We start from the raw sequence: 17,308 nt of genomic DNA, 5'->3' as shown, positions 1-17,308 counted from the left end.
AAGTCTAGCAGGTAACGGCCAAGCTACCTCGTATATTTCGTTCTTTTTGACGTAGGACTTACGTCTCTCTTTACTATACCGGGTGTCATTTCAAAATATTCAAATCGACCGCGTTACGCTGTGTTGAAAGATTTTAAACGTTAATAGCGTTCGTCTCAGTGGACGAATTTCTGCGGTAAGCCCCTCAATCGACAGATTTCAAGTATGCCTTCCATGTCCATGCTTGATAAGACCCGAAAAACTTTTTTCAATAGTCATGAAACTGTTTTCAATGAAAAACATTGAGATCAAGGGAACCTATAAATATGGGTACCGCATAATTTTTGCATCATTCCATTACCACGTTCTGATTGGTGCAGATACCAGCGAATGAGCAGCCGCTGGGTCTGCCGAGAAGCCATAAAATAGCGCAACGCGATTTTTTCCTTTCATTCTGACCGGGACAAGCGAAGCAACCGCATCATCGATTGAACAGCACTCACACCTTTTAGCAGGGAATGACGTCTGCACCGACTGCTTTTTCGGCTCAACACCATTGAAGCGACCATCATCAGCCGAAACCTAGCCAGTACATCAGCAGTCCACCCTACAGACCCGACAAAGCAGCAATGCTGAGCAGATACCGGCAGCAGCAGCAGAGTCGAGCCGAGACCGGCCGGCATCGGTGCTGAGCCGAGACAGGCTGAAGAAAAACCACATGATGCAGCATGTATGTCCAAAAAACAAACGGTTCTTCAGAGAGCCAATAATAGAGATCAATATCAATGCTTTCAATACCCTTCGGGATAGAAATTGTACTTGGGTATTTTATGCGTGATTTTCATAAATAGCGTCAAAACTAACAGTGGATAATTTTTCTGATTTAACCGCGAAGTGGACGAAGGACTTCGCTTGACCATGCCTTTAAAGATTCATAAGATGTCCAAATCTCTCACATAATCTTATTTGGATAAAAAAACACCGATAACAGCTCAAACATTAATAAACTATCAATCGATTTTTCATCAAATGTTGGAATTTTTGGTATTGATAAAAAAATATCTAGATAAACATTGTTTGATACTGACCGCACACAAAGCAAACGTGACTGAATGATCGTCCCATGTTACCAATTCTAAATCTTATCACCCGAAATCCCATGTCCGGGTGTTTCCTTCCTTATACTACTAACAATGCTGTCTTCAGAAAAGAACACGTACTTCCCACCTGAACTGCAATTCTAAGCTCGCTTGCCCGGCTTATTGGCCTGTATCTAGCGAAAAGTCCCGTTAGGAAATAGACGCCAGCAGCGAGCAACAAGCGCAAAAAAGAAGAAGCCCTTCTCGAACGCGTTGATGATGATGACGCTTTGGCTGACAAAGAAGCGGGATACAAGACACTAGCTGATTGGCCCACCAATTGGGAAGCAGAGAAGATTCAAAATAAGGTATAAAAGAAAAGTGCATTCGCGCGCAGAGCATTCAGTCTTTTTTATACCATCACTAGAAATTCGCGGTTATTTGAAAAGATCGTTTTCTTACTTTTTGCACTAAGCCGAAGCAAACAGCCTTTTTCAAGGCTCTAAGAGTTAAAAATAATGTTCTCCTTCAGTCGCTATCGCACGGATTAGAAGGCTCTTCAGTGGAATGGCTGAGATACAGTCTACATCCCCTGCTGAGCCAACTTGTGGTTTATTTCAAGCAGTCCTTCAGTGGGAAGGTTGCCACTGTCGAGGCTAATATTTCGTGACCGGACAGATACTTCTTGAATTTTTTTGATGATTCTTGTTCGAGGTAGATTTGATTTCTGTGTCGGTTTGATGAGAAAATTTTGCCAAGGAATGGTATGCAACGCCGATTATTTATCCTAAATAGTTGATGTTGGAAATTTGGACATATTATGTATCTTAAAGGCATGGTCAAGTCAAGTCCTACGTCCACTTAGCGGTTATGTCACAGACATTACCCACTGTTCGTTTTTTACATTACTTTACGATAAGGAGTTCGAATGCGACTTCCGGGAATTGATATGACCCAATCTGGCCACATTGGCGGGTTCGCGACTATATAGGCATAAGTACGTCAGACATAATAGACGTATACCTAACGTACATTATGCCTAACGTACTTATCCCAAGCAGCACCACTTGTTTCTCAGCGAGTAACAGCAACTGTGATAAGACTTACTAAAGGTCTGAATAATGTACAGCACGTCGTACGTGGAACTTTTTTGTAGCACAAAAAGCACAAGAAGTGGAGACTATTTGCTGCATCTTGCGGCTACAGTGTAAATAAAAACACGAAACACAACTGCGAATCAAGCCATGGACCTTCAGATTTGCAAGCTTTTACTTTATCCATCACATCATTTATTTTATTTGGAGATTTTGCCTACAAGTGCACACGGGACTCATAAAAATAAAAGTGTGCTGCAGCTGAGCACAAAGTGTTTTGCAACTTACAAGAAACATTGCGGCAACAGTAGTGTACCGAAATAATAGTTTATTTAAGTGCACCTAATCTGATTTGCTTCTGATATACCACATTTTGAACCCTACCATCCAAAAGATATTTAAGAAGTTGAACGGAAATAAAACGTTGTGTGTTTCTGAAACCGGAAAGTGGCCATCTTCTTCTTCTTCTCATTGGCATTATATCCCCACACTGGGACAGAGCCGCCTCGCAGCTTAGTGTTCATTAAGCACTTCCACAGTTATTAACTGCGAGGTTTCTAAGCCAGGTTACCATTTTTGCATTCGTATATCATGTGCTAGCACGATGATACTTTTATGCCCAGGGAAGTCAAAACAATTTCCAATCCGAAAATTGCCTAGACCGGCACCGGGAATCGAACCCAGCCTCAGCATGGTCTTGCATTGTAGCCGCGCGTCTTACCGCACGGCTAAGGAAAGTGGCCATACTGGAATTTATTTTCACAAAAGTTATCCTCCGAAGCCGGATTCAAGATGCCGTTATACCATGCCAATGTGGCCAGATTGGATCCTATCAATTCATGGAAGTCACTTTCAAACCTTTGGCCACAACATAATGAGAAGTGATGTGTCGCAAGCCATATTTGGAATTTTCCCAAAAGTGGTCAATCGTTAGTCCAGGGAAGGGTCGTTTGGCCAAATACCGTTCGTCCGAATGCCATTTGGCCGAACGCCACTAGGCCAAAAGACGTCTCACTTCTCATTTCACACTTCTAACTGTAAAAATGAGAAGCGCGAAGTAAGTAGAGATACGTCGCACTACTCATTTTGCGCTTCTCACTTTTTACAGTGAGAAGTGATAAATGAGGAGAGAGAAAAGAGATGTCTCACTACTCACTTCTCATTTCTCACTGCTCGCTGAAAAAACTGAGTAGCGAGAATTGAGGAGTGAGACTTTACTAACTTTTCACAGTGAGAAGTGAGAAATGAAGAGTGATAAGTGAGACGTCTCACTACTCACTCCTCATTTTTCACTTCTCACTGTAAAAGATTAGAAGTGCGAAGTGAGTAGAGTCTCACTACTCACTTCGCACTAACCTTTTACAGTGAGAAGTGAAAAACGAGGAGTAAGTAGTGAGAATTCTCAATTTTTAAATGATCTATTCTGCAAAATATCGTATTCGGCCAAATGTCCTATTCGGTCAAATGACCTTTTCGGTCAAATGTCCTATAGGGTGGCCCATTATATAAAAAATTGAAGATTTTTTTTTTATTTCTCGGAATACTGACATTCAATGTTTTACAACGCTGTAGCGCAGCTTATTCCAAAAAAAAAATGGCTAAAAAGGTTTTCCTGTAGCTCAGTTGGCTGATTTAGAGCAATTTTACCTACTTGGGTTAGGGTGTCCATAAGAAAAAAAGGTTTTTTGGTTTACTTGTTTTGTTTTTCATTTTTCGGAAAAGTCGTCTCCGGGTGACTTTTAAAGCTAAAATAACGCAACTTTTGATGGGTATATATGCTCAAGGGCTTTTGATGGGTATATATGCTCAGGGGCAGCAGGGACTATGTCCAAGGGCTTGACGATCCCTCCCCAGGCCATCTGCGAGTTGTGGCGCCTGCCTAGGATGTTGTGGGGTTTGACAGTGGGCCCTGTTAAACCTCTATAAAAAGCTGCATGAATCCGCAAGTAGGCTCCGCCAAAGCGACCGTGTGCCGCTCAAAGCGCACAAGCCCAAGTCCTGGTGTTAGGTGGGACGCTAAACAGCCCTGACACGACGGCCCTCCGACGAGACAGGAGTTTTGCGCAGACCCAATAAGCCGCCTTTAAAAACAACCATTACGAACAACATAGAAGATAATACGACTCGATACAATCGGCAACGACCTAGGCGACGAATAAAGGATCACGATTGGAAGCTTGGAACATGGAACTGCAAGTAGCTTGGCTTCGCAGGTTGCGACAGGATAATCTACGATGAATTACATCCCCGCAACTTCGATGTCGTAGCGCTGCAGGAAATCTGCTGGACAGGACAGAAAGTGTGGAAAAGCGGGCATCGAGCGGCTACCTTCTACCAAAGCTGTGGCACCACCAACGAGCTGGGAACCGGCTTCATAGTGCTGGGAAAGATGCGCCAACGCGTGATTGGGTGGCAGCCAATCAACGCAAGGATGTGCAAGCTGAGGATAAAAGGCCGTTTCTTCAACTATAGCATCATCAACGTGCACTGCCCACACGAAGGGAGATCCGACGACGAGAAAGAAGCGTTCTATGCGCAGCTGGAGCAGACATACGATGGATGCCCACTGTGGGACGTCAAAATCGTTATCGGTGACATGAACGCTCAGGTAGGAAGGGAGGAAATGTATAGACCGGTCATCGGACCGGATAGTCTGCATACCGTATCGAACGACAACGGCCAACGATGCATAAACTTTGCAGCCTCCCGCGGAATGGTAGTCCGAAGCACTTTCTTCCCCGTAAGAATATCCACAAGGCCACATGGAAATCACCTAATCAAGTAACGGAAAACCAAATCGACCACGTTCTAATCGACGGTAAATTCTTCTCCGACATCACGAACGTACGCACTTACCGCAGTGCGAATATTGAATCCGACCACTACCTCGTCGCAGTATGTCTGCGCTCAAAACTCTCGACGGTGATCAACACGCGTCGGAGTCGTCCGCCGCGGCTAAACATTGGGCGGCTACAAGACGGTAGACTAGCCCAAGACTACGCGCAGCAGCTGGAAGTGGCACTCCCAACGGAAGAGCAGCTAGGCGCAGCATCTCTTGAAGATGGCTGGAGAGATATTCGATCCGCCATTGGAAGCACCGCAACCGCTGCACTAGGCACGGTGGCTCCGGATCAAAGAAACGACTGGTATGACGGCGAATGTGAGCAGTTAGTTGAGGAGAAGAATGCAGCATGGGCGAGATTGCTGCAACACCGCACGAGGGCGAACGAGGCACGATACAAACGGGCGCGGAACAGACAAAACTCGATTTTCCGGAGGAAAAAGCGCCAGCAGGAAGATCGAGACCGTGAAGAGACGGATGAACTGTACCGCGCTAATAACGCACGAAAGTTTTATGAGAAGTTGAACCGTTCACGTAAGGGCCACGTGCCACAGCCCGATATGTGTAAGGACATAAACAGGAACCTTCTTACGAACGAGCGTGAGGTGATCCAAAGGTGGCGGCAGCACTACGAAGAGCACCTGAATGGCGATGTGGCAGACAACGGTGGCGGTATGGTAATGAACCTAGGAGCACGCGCGCAGGACATGCGACTTCCGGCTCCGAATCTCCAGGAAATCCAGGAGGAGATCGGCCGGCTGAAAAACAACAAAGCCCCTGGAGTTGACCAACTACCAGGAGAGCTGTTTAAACACGGTGGTGAAGCACTGGCTAGAGCGCTGCACTGGGTGATTACCAAGGTTTGGGAGGATGAGGTTCTGCCGCAGGAGTGGATGGAAGGTGTCGTGTGCCCCATCTACAAAAAGGGCGATAAGCTGGATTGTAGCAACTACCGCGCAATCACATTGCTGAACGCCGCCTACAAGGTACTCTCCCAAATTTTATGCCGCCGACTAACACCAATTGCAAGAGAGTTCGTGGGGCAGTACCAGGCGGGATTTATGGGTGAACGCTCTACCACAGACCAGGTGTTCGCTATACGTCAGGTATTGCAGAAATGCCGCGAATACAACGTGCCCACACATCATCTATTTATCGACTTCAAAGCCGCATATGATACAATCGATCGGGACCAGCTATGGCAGCTAATGCACGAAAACGGATTTCCGGATAAACTGATACGGTTGATCAAGGCGACGATGGATCGGGTGATGTGCGTAGTTCGAGTTTCAGGGGCATTCTCGAGTCCCTTCGAAACCCGTAGAGGGTTACGGCAAGGTGATGGTCTTTCGTGTCTGCTATTCAACATCGCTTTGGAGGGAGTAATACGAAGGGCAGGGATTGACACGAGTGGTACGATTTTCACAAAGTCCGTCCAGTTATTTGGCTTCGCCGACGACATTGATATCATGGCACGTAACTTTGAGAGGATGGAGGAAGCCTACATCAGACTGAAAAGCGAAGCTAAACGGATTGGACTAGTCATCAACACGTCGAAGACGAAGTACATGATAGGAAGAGGCTCAAGAGAGGTCAATGTGAGCCACCCACCACGAGTTTCTATCGGTGGTGACGAAATCGAGGTGGTTGAAGAATTCGTGTACTTGGGCTCACTGGTGACCGCCGATAACGATACCAGCAGAGAAATTCGGAGACGCATAGTGGCTGGAAATCGTACGTACTTTGGACTCCGCAAGACGCTCCGATCGAATAGAGTTCGCCGCCGTACCAAACTGACTATCTACAAAACGCTTATAAGACCGGTAGTTCTCTACGGACACGAGACCTGGACGATGCCTGTGGAGGACCAACGCGCACTGGGAGTTTTCGAAAGGAAAGTGTTGCGTACCATCTATGGTGGGGTGCAGATGGCGGACGGTACGTGGAGGAGGCGAATGAACCACGAGTTGCATCAGCTGTTGGGAGAACCATCCATCGTTCACACCGCGAAAATCGGAAGACTGCAGTGGGCCGGGCACGTAGCCAGAATGTCGGACAGTAATCCGGTGAAAATGGTTCTCGACAACGATCCGACGGGAACAAGAAGGCGAGGTGCACAGCGGGCAAGGTGGATCGATCAGGTGGAGGACGACTTGCGGACCCTCCGCAGACTGCGTGGTTGGCGAAGTGCAGCCTTGAACCGAGCTGAATGGAGAAGTCTTTTATGTGCAGCACAGGCCACTCCGGCCTTAGTCTGATGATAAATAAAATAAAATATGCTCAATATATTTTGCCGATCAAAATTAATATTCGTTTTTCTGTCAAATCTACATTTTGTTTTTCAAAAGTTGATATCTCCGATATAGGGCAGACAAAAAAATATGTTTACATGACATTTGAAAAAGGAATTCATATTTTTTTCTTATGTCAAAAAAATTGGAGATATGTTATTTTTCATCTCAAGTTTTTCAAGTTTTACTACAGTAATATTTTTTCAAGTGATAATATAAATCGATAACGCAAGAAGATACAGCCGATGTTCTTATAGCAAAACACGCGTTGTGAAAAGCCTTAGGAGTCTTCCGAAGGTGACATTCGTAGAAAACAAAAAACAAAACGACCAGATCAAAACAAACAAATTTAAGGGCAACCCTAATCCTAGTAAGTAAAATCGCTCTTAACAAGTGAGCTTAAGAGCTACAAACAAAATTTATATAGTGAAGTTGTTTCGAATAAGTTGCGCTGCCATTCTGTAGATTATGTTATGTCAATATTGGCAAAACATACTTTTGCATATAAACAATAAAGACGGATCCTTAAAAAAACAAAAATCGATCCATAAATAACTTCTATGAATGTTCCATAAAACACTACCGTAAATCCATAAAATAGTTCAGGAGATCCTATAAAGAATATTTTTTCGATCCATAACTAAACTAAAATTTAGCAATTAATGGGAAAATATGTTCCATTAACATAGTCAAGAATAACAATACAATTCCTGCTATTTTACCATGAACGTATGACAAATGATACATAAATCTTTGGAAAATGATCAATAAAAAACTATATTTTGATCCATAAAACTTCAAATTTGCGCATTTTTTTTATCGTAATGATGATCCATAATTTCAGTAATATGATCCATAATTTTAGTCATATGATCCATAACTCTGGCCATTTGATCCATAGCTTTGTTCAAATGATCCATAGTTTTGGTGATATGATCCATAAATTTTGGCAAATGATCCATAGATTTTATAAAATGTGTGGATTAATTAATTTAGTTTCATTGGCCTTCTTTCCAAGCATTATGGATCATATAAACAAAATTATGGATCATATGATCAAAATTATGGATCATATTACTGAAATTATGGATCATCATCAGGATAAAAATTGCGCAAATTTGAAATTTTATGGATCAAAATATAGTTTTTATGGATCATAAAATTATTTTTTATGGAATCTCCCGAACTATTTTATGGATTTATGGTATCGTTTTATGGAACATTCAGATGTTAGTTACGAATCGTTTTTCATTATTTTATGGATCGTTTTCGCACATTGAACGGTGCAAAGTAAGGGCTGCCCAATATTGTACAGATTTTTTTTTCACATTTTTAAAATGGGCCATCCTATTTTTCGATAAGTCTATAACAAGGGCCCAAGTTTCCAGAACAACTTTGGAGAGCAAATGGGCCATGATTTCGTATCGTTTCAAAGTCTTAGAATGTTTAAAGTCTTAGTCTATGTTCCGTTTCGTTTTGCTACGAACCAACATTGACACATCAAATTTCGTTTAATTTCGCCAGGAAAAGTGTGTTATCGCATTTCCTTATCTGCGATGCAGTTGCGACATCCGGAAATGGGAGAGAATGCGTTTGTCGCCAGGGCTCGTTTCAGTTTTCCACTGGAATGAGCAGAATCAAGTTTGTTCGCGAAATCTTGAAGTTCACATTAGAATCCCCAAGCAGCACAAGTATAATGAAACTGGTTACAGCAACCTAATTGTGACTAAATCGGGTCTAGTTACTGTGATTTATGTACAACGTGTGTGCTGCTCGAGTCCCTGGCTTAAGTTTCCCTTAAGTTTAAATACACTGGATTTCGTTGAATTTTTCGAAAACCTCAAAACCATTCCTGAATTTTGAAAACATAGAAAAAAAATGGTAAAAAATCTTGCATTATCATAACAGTGCAAATCTTAAGATTATAAAACCGATTAGCCTCTCACAATAATCGAGATTGTATTAAGTAATTAGACGGGAATTAAACCCGGACCCTCCACACTTAGCACATCCAGACTGATGCGCTAACCATCTGGACTATTTACCAGATGAGGAACGACGCGACCAAAGATAATCATAATCCACGTTTCATGCTATGCGGATGTGACAAGTGTAAGGGTAGCAGGAATAGCAATGAGTGATACGAGTGGAATAAGCACCATGCACATTTGTGTCCTTTCGGTTATCAAGCTGAATGGAATCAGGAAGATTGTGTGGGTTAAAGTTATATTGCTGTACACGATTCATATAAGTGTTCTAGGAGTAGCCAACTAGATGCGTTTGGATGTACATATTGATCGAAACCAAATAAACCGACTTAATGCAATGAGCTGTATTAACAAGTATGACATTCTCTAATCGGTTTGAATGCGAGATTTGATACAAAATACTTAATACAAAGAGTGTTACACCGAATTGTTTTGGGTGTATGTAACGCCTTCCCCTTAGCCATGACCAGGATTCTAGCTACGCCTTTGGTGGTAAGATATACGCCTGCAAAGCAATTCCATCCTGAAGGTAGCTAGATTTGATTCCCGGTCCGGAGTAGTAAATTTTCGGGCTGGAAAGTTCCTAGACTTCCCTGTGCATAAAAGTATCATCGTGTAAACCTCATGATAAACGAATGCAAAAATGGTAACATGCTCAGGAACCTCTTAGTTAATATCTGCACACCTAAAAATAATCATGTAATTTTAGGTGCTGTGACACCGACATATACGAGCGTCATTTTTGACGTAAAATTAGGGGATACTTTAATTTTACATCACAACTTTATTGACAAAAAAAATTGATTGATCAGAACGAGAATCGAACATAAGTCCGCTGAGTGAGAGCCCAGCACGCTACCACTCAGCTATCTCCGTTTCTTGAAAAAGGGATGATCGAAGTAAAACTGGTTCCTCGATTTGCACTGAACAAGTATTTCACTGCATCAAGTCATTGACTGCTTGTGCGTTAGGTGCGTTGCAACGGGTACTGAGTTTAGGCTCCGTGACATGTAATTTTAAATCATCTGGCATTGAAAAATATACGATTCTGTTTATGTCATGTGGTTTTGTGTCATTTTATTGAAATACATCACCTGTAATATTCATAATTTTTTGGTGTGTGTGGAAGTGCTGCTTAAACACTCAGCTGCGAGGCGAGAATGTTCCTGTGGGGGATGTGATATAATAAGAAAAAGATCAATGGCTCATATTCCACAGCGTCGCCAGAGACGACAATATAGGTCTAGGGAGTGGAATTGCGTCACCACTCTCACTAGGCAGGTATCGGAATCGTTGAAAAGGGGTCTAATAATTCAGTTTTCTGGTCTTCAGATACATTCTATTCATTTTTGGAGCATTCTAAGTTGTACATACATTGACTCATAATCATTCCTTATTAATGTATTCCACTGTCAACATGTGAAAATTTTGATGCTCTGAACAAAAAAAAATGTTTCAGTATTTTACTTTTGACAATTTCAATATATTGCAAATTCTGGAATTCTTGCCTATGCCCAAAGCTAACTCATCGTCCAAAATTTTGCTCTTTAAATTATACAATCGAGGCCTCCCGTTTCCCGAAAAAAAAATCAAAACTCTTAAACAAACCAAAGCCAACGTCAATATTGCGTGTATTGCTATCACCACTCATTAAGGCGCCACGGACCCATTCCTAGACTCGAGCACTGCCGTTTTTTCCCCACATTTTGCACCTTCAAACCGGTATCCACGGGAGAGCCGACTGCCACTTCTTGTGGCGAGCACCATTCAAATGTAGGCCCCGAACAGCAGCTCAATAACTTTGGTCTTCGAAGCAGAATGCAAACTGACTTCGTTACCAGCTATGGTCTATTTCTTGGGCATTTTTTTTTCTTTCTCACTTCTCTTCACGAGTAAGATGCCGGATGATGGTGCTGGAGCTGCTGGCCATCGATGGGAGCACTCGAAGGCATTGAGTTTGCTCTGGTTGTTGCGCTTGTTGCTTTGCTGAATGCTCTGAGTATTATTGGCATGCGATATGAGCTTATAATCAACCAAATTCAAAAGTTAGTTTGGATTGTGTCTTATAGTCTATAGTATATAACCCTTATAGTCTAAAACCGACCATATGACATTTGAAAAGTTTTGTCTTCTATAAACTATAAACTGTAAGTCTGTGAGTCCAGATGTCCAATGTCCATGCTGATATGTTTCGGATGTCCGATTTAAGAAGTATAAAGGTGCAAATTTTTCAAACTGCCATGACCAGCATATCATGCTGGTTACACCATATGCACCAAAAAGCAGGGATATGTTAGATTTTATGGAAAACCAAGCAATTGAGAATCGAATCGCACACTATTTTTTTGTTTTGGTTCCGAGCATCGCATACCCTTTGTAGTACATCCGCCCCAACTCCGCGTTGCGCCTTTCCACGGTTAGCCGTGCGGTTGTAAATAATAATATGAAAAATGACAGCATTACTTACCCCTCGGGAGCCCGGCACTCCACGCGCGGTGTCTTGTTATTGTGGTCAACTCAGAAGCCCCGAGACGACACCAAAAGAGGGCAACATACAAATTGATGATAGCGCATAAAACGGGAACGAGAAGTTGAACTGCGCTCTGTGTGTAAAACCGTCCGGAAGAGCGAGAACGGCACAAATGTCCAAGAATTAGGTTTTTATTTTAATTTTACATTTTTCTCGTTAGTTATTTTAATTTTATTACATGGAGGTAATCAAACTAATAAAATATAAACTAGTTTTTACTCGTTCCGTTTAGAGAGTATTTTTGATATTTGCTTCCTTCCAGAGGTCGCCCTCGTGGAAGGATGAAGTCGCATTGCTGAGATTTCTGTTCCGCCTGTCTGGACTTTCTTCCTCTAGATGACTCGCTCATGTGATGTGTGAATGAGTGGTGCCCCTTAAAGTGGTCTGTCGATGGCCAGATTGACTTGCTTTTATCTGCCTTCACTCTGGGCCACATCATTATTTCTTGCTGAGGAGACAAACAAGCAACCCTCACCCAAGCCAACAAGAGCGCAGGCAACATGTGCAACAGTAGAAGCAAAAAAAGCACTCACCTGGGTGAATGGTAAGTGTACTGTTCCTCGCTATAAACGTGTGTAAGTGCAGAAGAGTGCGGTTTGCGGTAAAAAATGGAAATATATTACATCAAGAGCCTTGGAAGACTCAAGGTTGACACAATTTAATCAGTCACTGCGGTGATTTCATACGGCTGTTGCGCCAGGTACGGTCGTCGGTGGCAGCAGCGTAGCATTCCGATCAGGAACCACACCTTCGCTCAGAAACGCTCACTGCACTGCTGCTTCAATAAGGTTTCATGCATTTGAGATACAATTGTGACATTGATTGGCTGAGATCGTTATTCTACCTATGTTGTAATAAGCGATTGTAATTTGATATATTTGTGGTATTAGGGTGGATCAGCAGCGATTTTTACAAATTTTCTGAAGTTTCGCTCACAAAATGTTGAAAAAAAAATCCTGGCGCGGAGACTTTGTCTTTGACATAAAAAACAATACCGCCAGTGTGTCTCGAATATGATAAGCAAGCACACTGTACCCTGGAGTACTTAACAATATGTGAACCAAGATGTAATCAACTCTTTTTCTTTTTCCAAGAGATCGAAATTTTCAAAGTATTAGATTTGAACGACATAATATTCATAATTATCTTATCCGTGAACGGATTTCGAATCACAAAATAAATTCAAAAGAATTGCAGGGGCCTAATATCACAACAATTTAAAACATACTTTGCAAAACAGAACTTGTGATTCAAGCAATGCCAATCACACGTTATGCACTTCAATTAACTTATAGATGCACTCAATTCTAATTGAAAAAATAATTAAAACTACGCCTGGAATCTGACGTTTTAATAGTGTCGACCACTTCGCCAAATCCTCGTGAAAAATTTGCATTTGAAAACGAAATCAACGAAAATTGGGTTTCCACGTATCCCCCACCCTTTGTGGAAAACGTTTTTGGTAAACGCAAAATCTCGGTCATAATCTCAAAATACGCCCAAAAATAGTCACGTAAAAAGCGATTTCAGTGTATCATTGTTTCATTTCTAATTTTCAATTGTTAATGCTGACTATGAATTATTAATTCTATGAAAAATGTATGCAGTGCCGTTCTGAAGCGTTTTTAACCCACTTGTCCGATGTGATCCATAACGCCATGGCCAAAAAGTTTAAGTGAATTTTACTTGCTTTGAAAGAACAATTTTTACGAAATAATTAAATACGGATAATTTGGGAAATGGTAATTTGGCCGAAAGCCAGATGGCTGAATAACACCTTCAGCTTAAGTCATCTAGCTGAATTCCATTTGACCGAACGCCAAACCATTTTGTTCAAACGTCATGAAGCCGAAAATGTCGATAGCAATAAAATGCCGAACAGTCGAATTGATCATTTGGCCGAATATGCAGTTTGACCGTAATGACATATGGCCATATATATGATGTTCTTCGGCCGCATTGGCCATTGGGCTGAAAATGTCATTTGGCTGAAATGGCCATTTGCCAGAGACGACCATTTGATCTAAAATGTCATTTGACAATGACAATGACATTCACGTTATATGATCCGATCGTCCAATTGACATTTTTGATCCTCCTGTTCGGTCAAATGACATTTTCGACCTTATTTTGTTCGACCAAATTACTTTTCAGTCGAATGGTTTATATTCCCTATCTACCGTTTCAGCTAAGCGGTGTTTTTGGACCTAAATAGGTCCGCTTTTCGGCCAAATGACCTATTGGGTCAAATGCACTGGCAGCCCTAGAGTTCTGGTAATGGTGGGGCACCAGTATTTCTGGCGTAATTGGTTTATTTATAATCTGTCGTCAGTAATATGAACCAAACGTCAGGCAGTTTCAAGTATAACAAAAATTTTAGTGCATTTTATCGTCTATAATTGAAAAGGTCACAAGATTTTTTTGGAATATTTAAATTCCTGTGACCAATTTAGGGGGTTTTCCAGCAAACAATTTTAGAGTCAAAACTGGGTTTTACTACTCATTTTTTTCGTAAATAACCTGTAGAAACTCTTTCGAAAATTATTTCAGGTATTCCTTCGAATATTATCAGAATTTCTTTTCTCTTGGAAATTTCTCCATTAAATCCTCCGGAATTTCCTGCAAGAATCCTTTCAACAATTCTTGGACGTTATAGGGGGGTCCCGTGGCCTAGTTGGCTACACATTCGCCTTATAAGCGGATGGTCATGGGTTTGATATGCAAATAATGTTTAGGCCAAATTTGAGCATAATCAGTCATAAAAAACCCCCTGCCAATAATAAAACAAAACCTGCCAAAGCCGTCATTACCCCTATATAAATGACTCTGCGCTACAGTGTTGTAAAACAAGATGTCGCTTAGAAATACGCTCACGCTGTGCCCAATGAGACGAATGAACTTGATAGCTGGTAGTAAAATAAAATTAGGTAATCTTTAAAAAAAATTCTTGGACGAAATTCTCCTCATGGAATTTCCCCAGAAAATTTCTTGGAAAGTGCTTCGGAGATTAATCCAAAAAGTCCTTCGAAAATTTCTCCGGAAATTCCTTCACTTCCTCCAAGAAATACTGCGAAAATCTATTTGTAAAACCCTACGGAATTTCTTCTGAAATACCTGCAGGATTTTGTTCAAAGATTGAAACAGGGAATACTAAAGGAATTTTCCAAAGAGTTTCTTACGGAAATTTCAAATGAATTTCCAGATGAAATTTCGGAAAGAACTCCTAAAGCAATTTCCGAATGATTTCTAAAAATATTTTGATTTGATTTCCGGAATTAATCTTAAAGGAATTTCCGAAGGTTTCAAGGAATATCTAATTAGGTTTCCGGAGGACTGTCCTGAGGAATTCCTAAAAAACGAAAGAATTCCTGGATTTTTGAAGAAATTCTGAAGAAATTCCAGGAATTTCTTCCTAGATCTCTCATAAGGAATTACTGGAAGAATTTCTTAAAAAAAAATTCCTTAAATTATTGATGAAGAATTTTCTCAAAAAAATTCGAAGGAACTCCTAAACCAATTTCCGCAGGAATTCCCAAAGCAATTTTCAAAAAAAAAAATGCGTTTAAATTTTCCTATAGGAATTTCCCTAATAAAATTTCCGTAGATATTTCCGAAAAAAATCTTTAAAAGAATTCTTTAGGAAAATTTTAAATGAATCTCTTTGGGAATTTCCGAAGAAATTTTCGAAGAAATCTCGGAAGATATAGACGCAAGTGTTTTAAAGGATTGTTTAACAAGCTTTTCCTTTAGCATTTTTAAATGTATTCCTTAGGGTAATTCTGAAGGAAATCCTAGAATTCCTTTTTTGAATAATCTTGATGTAATTTCCTGACAATTTGCCTCTCCTTCCTGAAGAAAATTTCAAAGAAATTCTTGGAATAATGTACAGAAAAATTCAAAAATAAGAAGTACCGTTGGAAATTCCTTTAGAAATATGGCCGGTAAATCTCGGAAGGAATTCCGGTGAAATTACGGGTCCCGAGCGTATTTCTAAAGGAATTCCTGAAGGAAATTTTGGAGGATTTTCTAAAAGAATTCTAAGACAAATTTTGGAATTTTTTTCTTTCTGAAGGTTTTTTATATTTATTTGTTGAGAATTTTTGAGAAAATTTCTCAAGCTATTTATTGATTTGAGGACTATCCGATGGATTACTTTAAGAAATCGAGATGGATTTTTTGAATGTATGCCTGAAAGAAGAAGAAGATGGGAGATTTTCTGAACGACTTTTTGAAGAAGATCCTTTAGTTACGTAACGCAAATATTGGCCATTTTTAACCCCACTCCTCCCACACTATTTGTATGAAGCATCTGGAATTTTTGTATGGATCATCACATTTCAGGCACTCCCCGAGCAGTACAAGTCCAGCAAAAATGATTGCAGCAACTTAATTGTGATTGAATTTAGTCACATATAAGTTGCAAAAACCTATGGGGAACATGTGTGCTCCTAGGACCTCCCCGCTCTAAGCGTTACGTAATCTATGAATGTTTCCTTTGAGTAAATTTATGATAATATATAGCCTGGATGAATACTCAAAGGTATATCCGAAGCAACTCCTGAAGTAAATTCCCAAGGAATTCTTCAGAATATCCGAAGATCTATGATGATGGATCGACTGCAATTCCGATATTTTAGAATTTTTATTTTAAGCATGGAGTCTGAAGAGCTGAGCAGAATAGATACATTTGCGTAAGTTTTGACAGTTTTCCCATGGAAAAACGTCAAAACGTTCGCAAACGTATTTATTCTGCTCAGATCGTTAATTCCATATACGAAACAGGGGTTTGCCTTACTACTGTTCGGATTTATTGCATTAAAATAATAAATTTCCATTTAGAAATCAAATTGTTCCACGGAAAAAAATAAAAAATTTCCATAAATAAAGCAATACTAGCAATAAATAATTGTGGACTTAGTTGTTGATATCAACCAGCGTGATTTTCGCGTCAACCATAGACCAGCAATCACTAGTTCAGTTTTGGTGGTCTCAGGTGCGAATTTCAATGCGTCTGATCCGGACAATAACACACTTGGAGAATAAAATAGCCAAAGTTTTGTTCCCAAAGTTGTAATAATAATCCGCGATATTCGCAACAACACTCATTGAAATTAGTCTCACAAATATTGGAAACGAAGGCTAACTTCTAAATTAAATTAAAATATTTTCTTGGACCAATCCGGGACATATTAACCTTAAGACCTATAATATTTGAAAGCGTAACAAATGGTTTCAAAACGGATTATTTTCCTCTCTACCAAAATAAGATGTATTGATTTTCATAGGTTTATTTTCGAAATGCATTTCATAAGGCAAACTTATACAATGTTTAGAGGATTCTATTTGAAACAAAATGTAATCCGGACTCGAACCAAGGAGATCAAGATTAAGAGGCGCGTGATTACTATCAAATATCATGTGGATATCAACCAACAATCATACGATAACTAAAATATCATTAGGATATAATATGTTTGTATTCCAAAGTACTGTTTACTTCTCAAA

This window comes from Armigeres subalbatus, chromosome 3 (assembly GCF_024139115.2).
Source record: "Armigeres subalbatus isolate Guangzhou_Male chromosome 3, GZ_Asu_2, whole genome shotgun sequence".
NCBI classification, from domain to species: domain Eukaryota; kingdom Metazoa; phylum Arthropoda; class Insecta; order Diptera; family Culicidae; genus Armigeres; species Armigeres subalbatus.
The sequence above is the reverse complement of the archived record's forward strand: the minus strand, read 5'-3'. Positions refer to the sequence as shown.